Below are 14,985 nucleotides of genomic sequence, written 5' to 3'. Positions count from 1 at the left end.
AGGAAGGGACACCTTCCTGTACATGAACAAACCATGACATTTTGCTTTTTCCATGGAAAAAGCAAAAACGAGGAGAAATAATGCATTTGTCCTCGTTTCGCATCCTTAAGACCAGGATTTTTCAGGTCTTAAATTCGTTGTTGCCACCTATTATCGCCGCCCTTGATAATAGGCGGCAGCGTCGATCACAATGGGTGTTGCGGTGGAACGCCCACCACAACACCCACTGCACACCCCTTTCATGCTAAATTTGGCATGAAAGGGGCATTACTCTCAAGGCAGAGTTAATCCACTTAGCACCTTAAGTGGGTTAATGCTACCTTGAGAATAAGGCGCTGACCTTATCGCCACAGGAACTTCATAAAAAGTGACGTTCCTGTGGCGATAGGGGCTTGAGAATATGCCCCCATGTCTGTTATCGCCCTTCAATAAATACAACTTTTTTTAAACTGCAGCACACTTTCTTAAAGAAAACAATGATACGTTTAAAAAGAAACGTTTTTTATTTTTAAAAGTTTTGTTTCAGGGTTGACAGTGGCCCTATCCCTTGTGTGAATGCTTACCACCTCCTTGCAGGAGTTGATCATTTTTCACTGTTTTTCAATTGGATTTAGGCTGCAAATCACAGACAAATATTGTGCAGAATTGCTATTTCAAAGAGACGCATGCATACAACATGCCAGTTTCAAATAGCTATTCTGTATGGAGTCAGAAAGCCATTTAGGAGTTGTTAAACACTTACTGATTCTTAAAAAAGCTTTTTGTGGTTGCAAGCAGGTGTTCGGACTGTTTGCAGCTGTAAAAAGGTCTTTGATGCCGAAGGATAGGGCTGGTAGCATAACAACTCAACAAAATGAATTGACCAAGATTAACTGGAGTTTAATAATGTTCATAGCACAATACCTCGAAAGATAGGACATAATCCATTTATCAACCAGCAACCACCAGGAAATAAACTGTTTATCAATTGCCAATTATCTCTGTTCCTTTAAACCAACAGCATAGTGGATTTCTCACATTTTGTTTTCTGTGCCACCCAAAGCACGGAATCCATTCTCCTTTTGGTGTTGGAACACGTTGAACAAACTTTGGACAGTGGAGGCACAGCTGCCCATATCTTGTTCGACCTATTGGCAGTTTTCAACACCATATCTCATCACATCCTTTTCCAGAGTTTAACAGAAATAGGTGTTGCCAGGCATCCCTTGCTTGGTTCTCCAATTTTCTCACAAATAGGTCCAGTCATTATTAGCCTATACCTACACATTAGATTTTTCAACTTCATTGACAATGAACCCAGGCACAGATTTATCAATATTTGACACAGAGCAACACATCAAGACAATTTCCTGGAATGTGCCATATTAAGTAATAAAAGGCACATTCCTGCTCTCTATCTGTGCTGGTGCAGTGCAGAAATGCAATCCTGCCTGCAGCGGAGGCTCCCTTGCACTATGACGCAAGAGTGATTACACTGGCGCTAGGCAGCACACAGTGTCTTTGGTTCTGCTAATCTTGTAACATTTTTTATTGCTTTTGCCCTTCTTGCTAGGTCTTGCTTTGTAAGACCGAACTCAAGGTGGATGTGTGCTGGAGATGAATTCTGGGGTAGGTTGAACACTCACATGAAGGTGTTGATCTGCATTTTATTCACTTTTGCCATGCCCAGCCCCCTTATTGCCACACTATATAATTGATGTTTGGTATTAACTTGGGGGTGATGACTGAAAAGATGGCCCGTCCAATTGTTTTTCCAAGATGGTAAAGGAGTGGATTAGTGGGAACCCCTTCTTCTCAATGTATTGTTTTTTGCTGTGCAAAGGTTCCTCTTGAATCGAGGTACAGCCCCAGATGTTTATAGATAGTTACTGACTTCAGATGGGCATCGAGGTGGCGAGTCCAGATCAGTTGTAGACGGACATTGTTTTGGTCACATTTTAGTCCAGGTGGTTGATTCTTAGGGTGCATAGAGTTCAAGGGTGTTCAGTGATCTCTGTACTCCTACTTTGTTTATACTAAACAGCACAATCTCATCTGCATATTATAGGTGGGTATGGCAAATGGGGCACAAGGTGTGGGGAAGAATTTTCCTGAACGAGAGCAAGTAAGAGGTCTGCAATAAAAAGAATAAAAAGGAGGACATGCAACCCTGCATTAATCCTCAGCAAGTTGGAGTCTTTCTGGATATATTCGTTCCATCTCCAGGTTTCTGAATACATTTAGTGGAATGCTCTTAGCAGCCTGTTGGGTAGACCCTACTTCTTCATCCTATTTCACAATAGCCCCCTGTTTACACAGTCAAATGTGACTTTAAAATGTATAAAGCCGAGGTATCGTTTATCTTGAATTGCTTACATTGATCGATCAGGAAGGCAGATGCTAATATGTTTGTTGTGGTACCAACACCTTTTCTAAAACTAGTCTTGTTTAGTGGGATAATGGCTCAGTCATTTAATGCCATGTGCTTGCACCCTTTCACAGGTGACAGTGGGGGCACAAAGTTAAGTTATCATGCTCCCACTGGGCGTCGGTAGCAAAATCTAATGCATGGGGGAGTCAGTCTCTCATTCCATATATTCTTTTACTCAACAAAAATACCTCTGGTGTCTAGAGAACATCGCTGACCCCATAGGGTAGATTAAGGGTAAACCCCAAAATCTGCCCTAAGAGAGAGCTACCATGGGTTCTGGCGCTTGTAGATGAGGACAAAGGCCTCTTTTTCATGGATGTACAATCGGCTTCCAGAAGTTGATTCAGTGGTCGTTGAATATGATCAAGGATTTCATCAGACATGCATGCTTAACTGGAGCAACGCTGTGCTATTCTCGGTACACGGGGAGAAGTGGGAAACATCAAAGGGCTACCATGTTTAGGACAATAACGAATAGGTTAAATGCTCACCTGAAATATGAGTTGTATGGGAATAAACTGTCTTTAGGATAGCACAGGTATCTTAGCTCTTTACGTTTTTTCGATCAGAAAAAGGAACATGTGATGATAGTTTGAATACTGGAATTAATATCAGCCATGGGCAGTTTCTTAATTTCTGCAGTGGCTGAACCCCACTGCTTTATTTTGGCTCAGGTTCCAATACCAACATAGAGCAACCTCATGCAAATCAGTCTAAGTCCTTGCTCCAAATTGGGAATTGTGGAACCTAGTTTGGATCCGCAGACCTGATGATGGAACATTAGCCTTGTAAATCTGTGCAACTATTCCGAGACCTCACAACTCGTGGAGATCAATGGCTGGATGAACTTGCTGCCTCAGAGTTTCTGCATCTTTTGAATATGTAACATGAATGCCTTTGATGTATATGGACAAACCGCAAATAGACATACTGAAGGCCACTTGGGCAGAATTAGCAATGTAGAATCAAGCTGCTTTCGTTGTTAGGTGAAAAGGAGGACTGGCAATAGAAGCCCTACACCAAGCAGTCGAGGGAGGGGACATCTTAGGATAAATATAGGAATTTCAGGGTGACTCGAATAATTGAATTGGGATAAAAACTCGTGCATTAGGGTATATAATCACAGAAGGACCACACACAGTGATTGAAACTACATAAACCAGAATAGTGTAGAATACTTTCAAATGAGACATAAGCCTAAGAAACGTGCAAGTAATTAAGGGGCATATCAACAAGGGCTTTATCTCTGCTTTTTTGGCTTTAAAAGCCAAAAAAGGAGATTTAAAACTAGCGCCCTATCAACAACAGGGTGCTAACATGCAAATTTGCATGTTAGCACCCTTTTACTCTATGCTTCCCCTTGCATCTCTAATGAGATGCAAAGGGGGCGTTCCAGAGTAAAATAATAGCGACATTTCTCCTATTATCAAGAATGTCGCTAACCCTGTTAGAGACAAAAAAAGCAGCGCTAACCGCGGTTAACGCTGCTTTTTTACGTCTGGTATTTTTCAGACTTAGCCATGATATCCTATGGAAGGAGGATATCATGGCTAAGTTTGCCTGTCCCTATCAACAAGGTAACGTGAGATTATCGCTGGGTTTCCAGCGATAATCTCGCGTTAGCCTGTTAGCGTGAGGATTTTTATCGCTATTGAGATAAGCGTTGCTAATAGCACGCTATCTCTGCGATAAAAATCCACGCTAGCCGGCGATAATTATCCTAGCGCTAAGTGCGCTTAGCGATAATTATCGCTGGTTGTTGTTAATATGCCCCTTAGTAGGCACATATTCTGAAAGGGAGAATGTAGAAACAGATTTGTATTTGCATAAAAGACTGTTTGCACCAAAGACTAAAGTCCTGGGAAAGAGATTTGGAAACTGTGGACGGTGCAGTTTGAAGGCAAGCTCGTAAATGACCATTAATGCAAGGCAAATTACAATATGGCTAAATAACGCAAATACACGATTTTATAAAAGGACTACATTTGTTTAAAGACGTTTCTGGCATAGGTGGATGAAACTTGCCTCACAATGGTTTAAATTGTAAAGGTGTAAATATTTCTGAAACGTAACCTCAACATTAAAAGAAAACATAACCCACAGATAAGTAGACCTGGTTAAGGAAAATTAAGCAAAACGAAATATAAAACAACAGGGGCTGTTATGAAAAATTTTACGAAATAAGTGTCACCGGGAAGTAGAATTCGTATTTGTGTATTAATGACCCTTTCAATCTGTTCTCTATCGGAAACTTTGTTCAGTCCTATATGAACTGGGTAGGTACACGCAGAGTAATAATATTATACACCGATGTGGTATAAGTAGCCTTTATGCACTGGATTCTTTTGCAGTTACATCTTAATCAAGTATGATACTACTGAATACTGTTTCCCTTCATGGACACAAACTAATTAGAATGTATGATAACATAAACTAAAACAGCGAAGTGGATAAGCTATTGGCTCTTGAATTTGTAAAGCTATTCCTTTCTTAGTCCTTTAATTTTGGTAAAACAAATTGTCACAATAGAAGAGAGGTTTTGTGTAGACTGGTGGGCTTGTGGACTTCTTAGAGGCTACCATTGCCCCTAGATGACTCCCAGTTATGCCAAAATTAGGTCATAATTTCTTCCTCCATCTTTTAGATTTCTATGAAATAGGTCTTGGCTGGTCTGCAGGTCCCCGGTGTTGCCTAACATTTTCTGTTTGAGTACTATATGTGAAGACAATTTGGTACACCTCAGGAAAGTGCTTTGGAGGCTGTAGATATGAATACATTTCCACCACATAGGTAAGCTACTTTTGAGTTGTGTTCATCCTCAGTGACCGAAATCAGAATTACCGTCTAGTGCCGAATATGGATATTACTAACATTACTCGACATCTTGCATTACTACATTACAAACGTTTCCACCATGGCAAGTAATGCCATCCAATCTGCACTAGGATGGCAGCTGGTGAAGGACTATGCTGAGTGACAAGGCAGAAGTCGCAGGAAAATATGTGTTTCAGTGATGCCTCCTCAATTGAATCAATCGGGAAACATATCAGATGGCACCAAAGTGTTGGTTGTTAGATTAATTAGAGAAGAGCACAACTTGACAGTGAGGAAAAATCCTCCACCAGCGTCTGAAATGGGTATATTTTTAGAATAAAACTAGTTAAGACTCTGGAGGTGGTTATGATTTTTGCTAAATGAATGTAAGTAATAGGAAATCCCTTGAGCCAGTTACGTCTTGGAGACTGTGCAACCTATATGAGGAATCTCTGGTCCACTTTGTCTGTATTTGTCCAAGTAACGCACGTCACACTTTACTAAAACCACTTTTTTTAAAGTATGGCACCCGCACTTGGAACTCATTTTTAAACATAAAAATTCCAATGGAACTGGCAAGGCTAGTCAAAATTGCAGGTCATTAACAGAAAGACAAGCCCATACTGATGAACACTGATGTAATTTATCTGTCATGGTATATGAACCAATAGCTTTAACAGTTCGATTCTCGAAATATTTTAATTGCGTTAGTATGAAATTAATCAAATGAATTGAAATGTTGACATTTTTAGTAAATAATATGTAAAGCATTGATATGATAAATTGTGTATGGCTTTGTAACAATTTGTATTAATTGCGACAAATAAATAATAAAAAGACAACCATTCATGTAAGTAATATATCCATGTTACAAAATATGTAAAACATTCAGTAGCCTCATGGTAACTTTCTATAGATTTATGTATGAGGTAGTCTTTAGTGAGTCACTGAAAACACACATACAATATATCTGTAACATGGATATATTACTTGTACTGATCCAACAAAATTCCTGCTTTTTTCCAAATATTCCGACATTTTTGTATTTGCCAGATTTTCTAACATTTTAGAAAAAGCTGGTAATTAGGAAAATGAGTTGGAAATTGACTAATAAGTCAGCGTTAGCTGAAGCTTTTTTTTAGCAACGGTTTGATATTTTCTAGTTTGCAGAGAGATGACACAATCCCTGTACTAGAGAAGTTATTTAACAGTGCATTAGGAACAGCAATGTCTATGATGAACATCCTAGGAAGACATGGATTTACCGGGGATCCTGCCTTGCGATTTTTAATTGCCCATTCAGTTTGCAGAAGGCTAAGATCCTTAATACTTGACAGAAAAGTATTCTTTTTGACATTGTAACTGAAGGGAGATCTCACTTTATATTTTTGATCCCTCATGTCAAAGCCCACAAGTAGGTTTTTCACTTTATCCTCAAAGAAGTCTGAAAGGTTATGACAAAGTTCTATTGAATTTTTAACCCTAATATTATAGGCATTGGCTGCAAAAAGAGATTTGCCACATGAAAGACCCCGCCCATGGCTCATTCTTTGATTTTTTAAATCTCCAAAGTGAATAAATTTGATAGGACAATTTAATTGCTTTCGGGTAGGATTTAAGAGCGGGTTTATATATGATTTTATCTAGCATCTGACAATTTTTTCTCCATTTCAGTTCGAGATTTTTCCAACCCTAGCTCCATAGAAAACCAGGGCACCCTATCACTTTTCCAGTGTGTAGTCCACTAGACAGGAGGGGCTAATTTACTCATGGTATTGTCCAGCCATGAAGATATGGCTTGCGCATCAACTTGCATGTCAACTGTTAAAATAGGATTGGAGATATGTTCATCATGGATTACATCCAGGTCATGTATTTGATTCCACATCCGAATAATGTAGCTAACATCAGTTTTATCTTCTGAATTCATTTTAATATCTTCCCAGCTCAAATTTATAAACCGAGAGTCAATCCAAGACAATTCAGCTAATTGTTTTATTTTTAAATTATGTTGATTATAGTAGATAAGGTCTCATATATGAACAGCTAGATGTGTAGGTTCTTGGGCTAAACCCTTAAAGTTTAATGCCAGGAATGCATCCAGAAGAGATTGAGCATTGGTATTGTTCAAAATATCTAGGTGAATTTTGCAGTTACCCAGCACTGTAAAGGTAGTAAATTGAACAGTGTTAAGCACTGATTCAACAAAATTGGTGGATGGACCCGTCCTCTATCTTATCTGAAGTTGGTAAAACATCAATCAATGGTTGTGAGGTGAATATGTTTGGCTCATCAAAATGTAATCTTGACCTGGCATGAGCTAGCATATCCCCCAACTACTAGATCTGACCATATATTAGTAGACTCCCCATCACTCTATAGACTTTTCTGGTCATGACCCCCCTATCTATCAACTAATTTGTTGGGACACCCTTGATTTTCACTGCTGGCAAAATTGCCTATGGGACTGGGTTTGGGACCTTAGTGGGCATGGTCAGGGGAGAAAGAGCAGAAGGAAGGGGAGGGAGAGCATAACAAGAAGGAGAAAAGAGAAATTGTATTAGATACTCTTGACTGTGTTTACAGCAATGCTTCTTCACATGTCCACGTTTATGAGTCACATTAGCAATGGATCTAGTAAACTCAAACTGTGTCTCTCCTAGTTTCTCCCTTGGTCCATCACTGTTACAGACTCATAGGACTCTACCTATTAAATAGTCACCAGGATGTGACTATATGCATCTATCTTCTAGTCCACATAGGGCCCTTGAGCATTCATTCCCCCAAACATTTGCCTTGCATGTTGCACTCAATCTGTAGGGTGTCTTACCTCTCAAGTGTGTACACTTGTTATAGGATGCCCTTGAAGTCTGCAGAAAATTGGTTCAGTACAGAGTCCTTTGCTCTGATATCTACAAGACCCTACTAGAATAGGATCTCTTCAGTCAGTGTGTTCTTCTCTATAATGTCACCTCTGCTACTATTGATGAGACTGTTGAGGGCATCTTCAAACCACAACTGATAGAGCTCAGGTCCAATGTAGCTACGTAAAATACAGCCAGGGCCATGCATGGACAATGCCTCTGACTACTTTAGAATGTCAGAAACTTTGTATATGAAAAATGAAAGGGGCTGAAGAAAGGATCAATTAGAGTGCTATATTTTCTCATAATGTACTATAAAATAACAGTCTTTCTTTAGAAACTTGGTGCTGCTTTGTGAGATAAAGGTAGAATTAAGAATTCATTGAGAAGCACAGTGTCGGACATAGCTGCAGTCTCACAGTGTGTAGGCAAGCTTAATTGCAATTTAACTCGAATTAATGTAACTATGTGCTATGGTTAAAAGAGAGAACATTATAGAAGATGCTGTATGAATGCAGAGGGAATTGGAAGCCACATGCTCGATGGACTCCTGTATTACAGAAGTGGCTGCAAATGTTTTCCTGACAACTTCTGTAATTCTCATTGCACATACATTTCAGGCAAGTGAATCTAAAGAGATGTTCCCGAATTTGCATGAGAGTGTGACTCTATTCATATGAGGGAGATAGAGTGGGGTTTCTTGAATATCAATCCCTTAGTCAAATCATTAAAGATAACCCCTGATTGTTCATATTGACCTTTGCTGTCAACTTGAATTCTAAGAAAGGAGCTAACACCAGTAATGCATTTCAAATGCAGTGAAATCAATGTGGCTCCATGGGAATGACCGAGAGATGATGTCAAACCCTAAAGGGTTTTTGTTAACAATTTAGTCCAGATTACAAGTTAAATCAGTCAGAAAAACGGAAGGAAAAATATTGTAAGAGCATACAGAGGAAAAAGATGTAAATCACATACAGCAAGCAACATATCAATCAAGCACGTTCAATAAAGGATCTTCCCTATTCTAAATAAAGTATTCAAAGTGGAAAGGGGAAATTCTATGAGAAAGTTGTTAGCAGCAGATGAACCAAATTTGAGGTTCAAGGGAAAAAGTGTAAGTGCTCATGCATGAAGCTGAACACTCTGGGGGTGTGAAATCACCAGAGTTGAGAAAAAGTATTCTCTCAGTGAAACTAAGGATAAGGTCCGGTCTACTATTCTAAAGAGCACACATTTAAAGCATGAAACGAAAATTCCAGCAGGCTTCTCCATTTCAGTGGCCACCAAATGAACCAATATAAAGACAGTGTTCTCTGGGAGCAAGTAGTTCCCATAGTTTCTCAGCTCTCAACAAATTAGTAATCATCTGGGCGATCTTGGATACAACATCAGTCAAGCCTGCCTAGCATAGGAAGATCTCTCCCACTATCTCAGTTACCATATTCAAGGCCAACTTCTAATTAAGGGTCACTTACCTACTAATCTAATACAATACAATAAACAATGAGCCTATTCTAACTTAATGACCGTGATTACAAGGCACCTGCAGAGGAGAGAAATGAAATGAAATTCATGTCACTCCAGCCTGTTTACATGTTAAGCTAACATTCATCAAAATGAATTCCAAACAAGTACAGTTAGCTTGAGTAAATATAATGATTGCATTTCAAGTATATGTATGGCCTTCAGTAAAAATAACTACAGCCACCTACTGATGATTAATTAGTACAATGCACATAAATAATATGATGATTGCATCATTTGTATATAACGTACAAGTGCATGAGGCACTCAAATTAAGATGGACCAATTGTCCCTCTAATAGCTAGAAACCACAGAAATCAAATCATTCTTCTGAGACTGCTTCAAGGTCTTGCTATCATTAACATCTTAAGCCTTGACTTTCTATTTTTTTCATCTAATCATTGGCCTTACAATGTTTCTCTTCTAACTCAACTACATCCCTTTTTCTCTTTATTTCTTTTCTTCAACAACCACTTTCTTTGATCCCTTATGGTTAAACCTCTAGAACATACCATATATTCTTTAAAACACCCTCTTTCCCCTTATTGAATGGTGGTAAATTTTTCCCTCCCATCTCTAGCTCATGGATAAACTGCTTCTCTATAGGACTCTTGGCACATGGCAAATTCAATCTATGGGCATGAGCAGTGTCAATATTATAAGGGGTAAAAAGAAATACCAAGCTGGATCCATTTCATCCACCTTAGGATGAGGATGTATGCGATTATTAAGGAGAAATTCAGAAAGTAGTAAATCATAATTCCAAAAATAATATTTAAAGCATACCTGTCTATATAAAAGATTGAGCAGAATACTACATGTGATGCCATATGAAAGAGGAAGAATATGATGATAGGTAACTCCCTCAGCTACTGAAGCAGCTAAGTGAGCGCTCACGTAGCAGTCCTTTGTCTCCATTGTATGTGTGCACTCGTGTAGCAATATAGAAAACACATTTGTAGAAAAGACTTCCTCTCAAGCATATAGGTGGAAAATCTTAATGTTAAAACCATGTGGACCTAACAAGACTATTGTAAGTGTACACATACCTCTACATTCATACCTTTAGAATAGAATAGCAGCAAGCAGGCTTATACATTTGGCAACATTTCTACTTGTGTAAATAGCTAAACTAATTTCAACACAATGACAATGGCTTTATGTACAGCAATCTTTGTGAGCTATCCAAAGTCCTACTCCCCATTCTTTTAGAATGACAACCCTATTCTCCTACTGGAGCCTTGGCCCTAGGGAATCTTGTGATCAATTCAGGAAATCAAATACTTGTGTGGGCATAAATCATGGAGGCTCAGTTTGCACAATTCCCTGATCACCCTAATCACAGTTGATCTGATCAAGTTGAAAATAAACATAGTAAGTCCACTCAGGGAAAGAGTACTGCTAACAAGACACTTGCTCTTTCTTTTCAATCTCCTGAGTACCAACTGTTTGCCCTCACTGTCTTCTCAGTGACAGTTTGTGGAATGCGTTCAACAGATAAGCTCAGACTCAGCCTCTCTCAGCCCCTTGGCCACTCTTTTCTCCCACAGGCCCTCCTGGCCACAATACTAGGTCCTTCTCCAGGATCTGCATAATCAATCACCTGCGCATGAGGATTATTCACTGTGATTACTATGATTCAGTCACCTTAGACTAAGAGCTTGCCCCAGTTAGACTTTGATTTACTTCTGGAATTTGGACTCAAGGCTGACTCTGAAATTCTTGTGTGCTCACTTCAGACCACTCTGCTCCTTCGGGGTAATCACAAGGTTGCAGATCAGTGGTTGGATTCACCACCTCTTTGGTTGGACTTGTCACTCCATGATTATGGGAGGTGTGCAATAAGTTCAGCAGTTTACCACACTTGACTGTTGTGTGGGTGACCAGGATGACTTTGTAAGGGCCTTTCCAGTGGACCTCCAGGGACTACTTTCAAACATGCTTTATGACAAGAAACCAGTCCCCTGCACTCAGATTGTGGCACAGTCCCTGTTGAAGGAGGACAGTGACAGCATCAACACCACGAGGAAAGCATCAGGCCACTTCAAAATGGTAGCTGCATACACTTTTAACAGTTGGGACTTCAGCATCCAATTTGCCTGCTCGGCAATGCCTGAAGCCTTGAGCTGGTAACACCAGTGTAGTCTTTATTCCACCCGCAGAGTGACATTCTTCTTATTAAAATAGGTCCATTGGTCTGTCGCCAGAGAAACTGGAAATCCAAACCTTCATATCAGTTTATGCAACAACAGTTTGGCTACAGTGAGACTGTCATTCTTACTATTAGGGTATGCTTCAGCCCAATGAAATGCACACTATAAACATGAGATATCTCAGCCTGTTACTAAGGGTGGGCGTAGTTCGCGAAGTAGCACTTCGCGAAGCTACGCAAAGTGAAGTTCGCACTACGCGAGCTACGCGTAGCACTTCGCGAACTGCGTAGTAACATGTTCGCACTGTGCAAGATGTTGTTTTCAATGATTGCACAGTGCGGACAAGCAACCGGCACTGTGCAATCATTGAAAATGGCATCTTGCACAGTGCGAGCTGTAGTTTTCTGCTCCTCGAGTAGATTTTTACTCGAGCAGCAGCTTTCTCAACGCAAACTGGTAGTTTCTCATCGCGAGCGGTCGCGAGCATACGCGACCCCTCGCAATGAGAAACCTGACCTCCTCGCGTTGGGAATCTCGCCGGGAGGTTTATTTTCCATGCTCGCGATCGGCAACTTGATGTTGCTGATCGCGAACAAGGAAAAAGTCTCGCCGGGATGTCATTTTGCTTGCTCGCGGTCGCCAACTTGACGTTGAGGACCGCGAGCAAGCAAAAAATGACCGCAGCACTACGCAACACTACGCTACGCGTGTTCGCACTGTGCTACGTGCAGTTCGCGTAGTGCGAAGTAGCACGAACTTCGCAAACTACGCAAGCGTAGCGTAGTGCTTCGCCCAGGCTTACCTGTTACACACAGGCATTTTGATCGAATCCAACTGTATTCTGCTGAAGGGACCTCCTGATCTCCATATGTGACTCATTACTTGGATACCTCTCCCCAAATGTATCTGCTGGCACACAATAAATCTGACATAAATTCTCACACTTGATCCTGAACTGTGGTGAAGCCGGTTCCGTTTACACAACCTTAACATTGTATCCCCTCCTGTCTGTTTTGGACAAAGAAATTGTCTAGCCATTGGAAACAACAAACTGTCTTGTAACCCAGGCCTTCCATCTACTGAAACCCAAATCTCGTCCTTATTCTTCACACATCCTGCTCTAGCCTCACCCTCCTGTACAACCTCTGGCACTTCTTCCTGAAACCTCTTAACTTCTTCCCAATAATACCCAAAAGCACAGTACTTGGCTACATTGCGGGCATACCTATTATCAGATGTCCCATAAACATTTCCACTCCAATGTGCTGCACACTTCATGATGGCAATCTCTTGGGCATCTGCAATGCCTCAAGAAGTTTCATGACATAGTCCCCATTTCAGATTGGACACCCTGATGACATCATAAATCCTATTTGTGACCACAACTGTCCAAAATCATTGACAACACCAAAGCCATATTGACTATCAGTGGAAATGGTAACTTTCATTTGGTCCAAAAACACAGCAAGCTCTACTAAGAGTAACTAATTCAGCGACTTGACAGAAGTTATGTCACAGTTCCAGGAGACTTCGGCCAGGCACTGAACTGTTCAAACAGCATAGGTGTCTCTCAAATTTCCCACATCATCACTCAAGCAGGAGCCGTCCACAAACAATGCATATATGGGCTCTGGAAGTGGTTCATCTTTAATATTGGGTCTTGGTTTGGCGCACAATTCTGTGATATCAGGACAGTCCTTCTAAATTTCCCCACCTCACTTCTGTAGGGGTAATCTGCTTATAGTTAGTCAGTCTATTGTTGCTCAAGTGTTGTGCCTTAGTATGGGTAAGCAATATTTCTACACAGTATGGCACCATCACTGTAAGGGGACAGCCCATAACTATATTCTCACTGTGCTCGAGACATGGTGACACCAACCACTGCAACTGCTTTGCGGCAGCCGGGCAATTCTGCAGCCAGATGGGTGAGTACAACAGAAAGCTTTGTGACACGTCTTCTGGAACCACCATGCATTTGAGTAGGCATTGAGAGTGCACAGCCCTCTCTCTGATTGCAAAATATCACAAATCCTTTACTGTAATCTGGCATTCTCAGAGCTGCACCACAACAGATATTTTCTTTCATCTCTACAAAGGCACCCATGCTGTCCTTGTCCCATGGTATCAGATCAGACACATCTATGTGTGTCAACCTCTGTAAGGGTTTAACCAATATGGAAGAGTTGAGAATCCACTAATGACATTAGCTCACCATTCTTAGAAACACAGTGACTTTTCTTTGCTTTTCTTTGGGATCATTTTCAAAATAGCAGAGATTTTCTGTTGCAAAACCTTCCTTGCTCCCTTCTCAATGTGATGTCCTAAATACAGGACATCTTTCTGACAGTACTACATTTTACTTAGGAACACCTGGTGTCTCTTCCAGGCCAAATGGCAATGGTGTCTTGTCTGCATGCTTCTTGCAACATCAACGCTATCCGCAGATCATCAATGTACTGCACAAGAATTGGGTTACATAGTAGTTTCAGAGACTCCAAATTCCTTCTTCAAGGTATTGATTAAAGATTAATGGACTTTTAATATACCCTTCTAGAATTCAACACCATGCCAAAGTTCTATTTTGGAATCAAAACACAAAGAGAAACTGACTCTCTTCATGCAGCAGAATTAAAAAGAACTCTTGACACAGACCAATCACTGTAAACCACTCAGCTTCACAAGGTATCTGAAGCAAAATCAAAGCGAGATTGTATACCATAGGACAACACGGAACAACAATGTTAATAATCTTTCACAGGCCCTGCACAATGCAGTACCTGCAATTTCGTTTCTGCAGGCCCATGATATGGGAAGTACATGAACTCCCAATAATCTCTTTCAATATTCCCAGCTGTATCATGGGCTCATTCACAGGGGCAATTCCAGCTATAATTGCGGGTGCGAGATTATACGGTGGAGTTCAGGGATATTCAGTGTTAGGTTTAACAGTAATTTACACAGATTCTACACCTTCAATAAGTTAGATACCTTTACTAGAGAAATCCCAGGCTTCAAGCTTCACAGTGTCTTTCATATTAGGGGTACGTCTTCCACAGACCCAGGTTGAACAGTTATTCCCTTTTTAGCTATTTTAAGTTCAACATCTTCATCATGAGTCTGGAATTCAACACACTCAAGTGTACAATAAATTGTGCAGTTTTACTTGCACAATAAATTGAGCCCTAACAAATTGACTGGACTAGAATCACAAATGGAT

This window comes from Triturus cristatus, chromosome 8, assembly GCF_964204655.1.
Source record: "Triturus cristatus chromosome 8, aTriCri1.1, whole genome shotgun sequence".
Taxonomy (NCBI): Eukaryota; Metazoa; Chordata; class Amphibia; order Caudata; family Salamandridae; genus Triturus; species Triturus cristatus.
The sequence above is the reverse complement of the archived record's forward strand: the minus strand, read 5'-3'. Positions refer to the sequence as shown.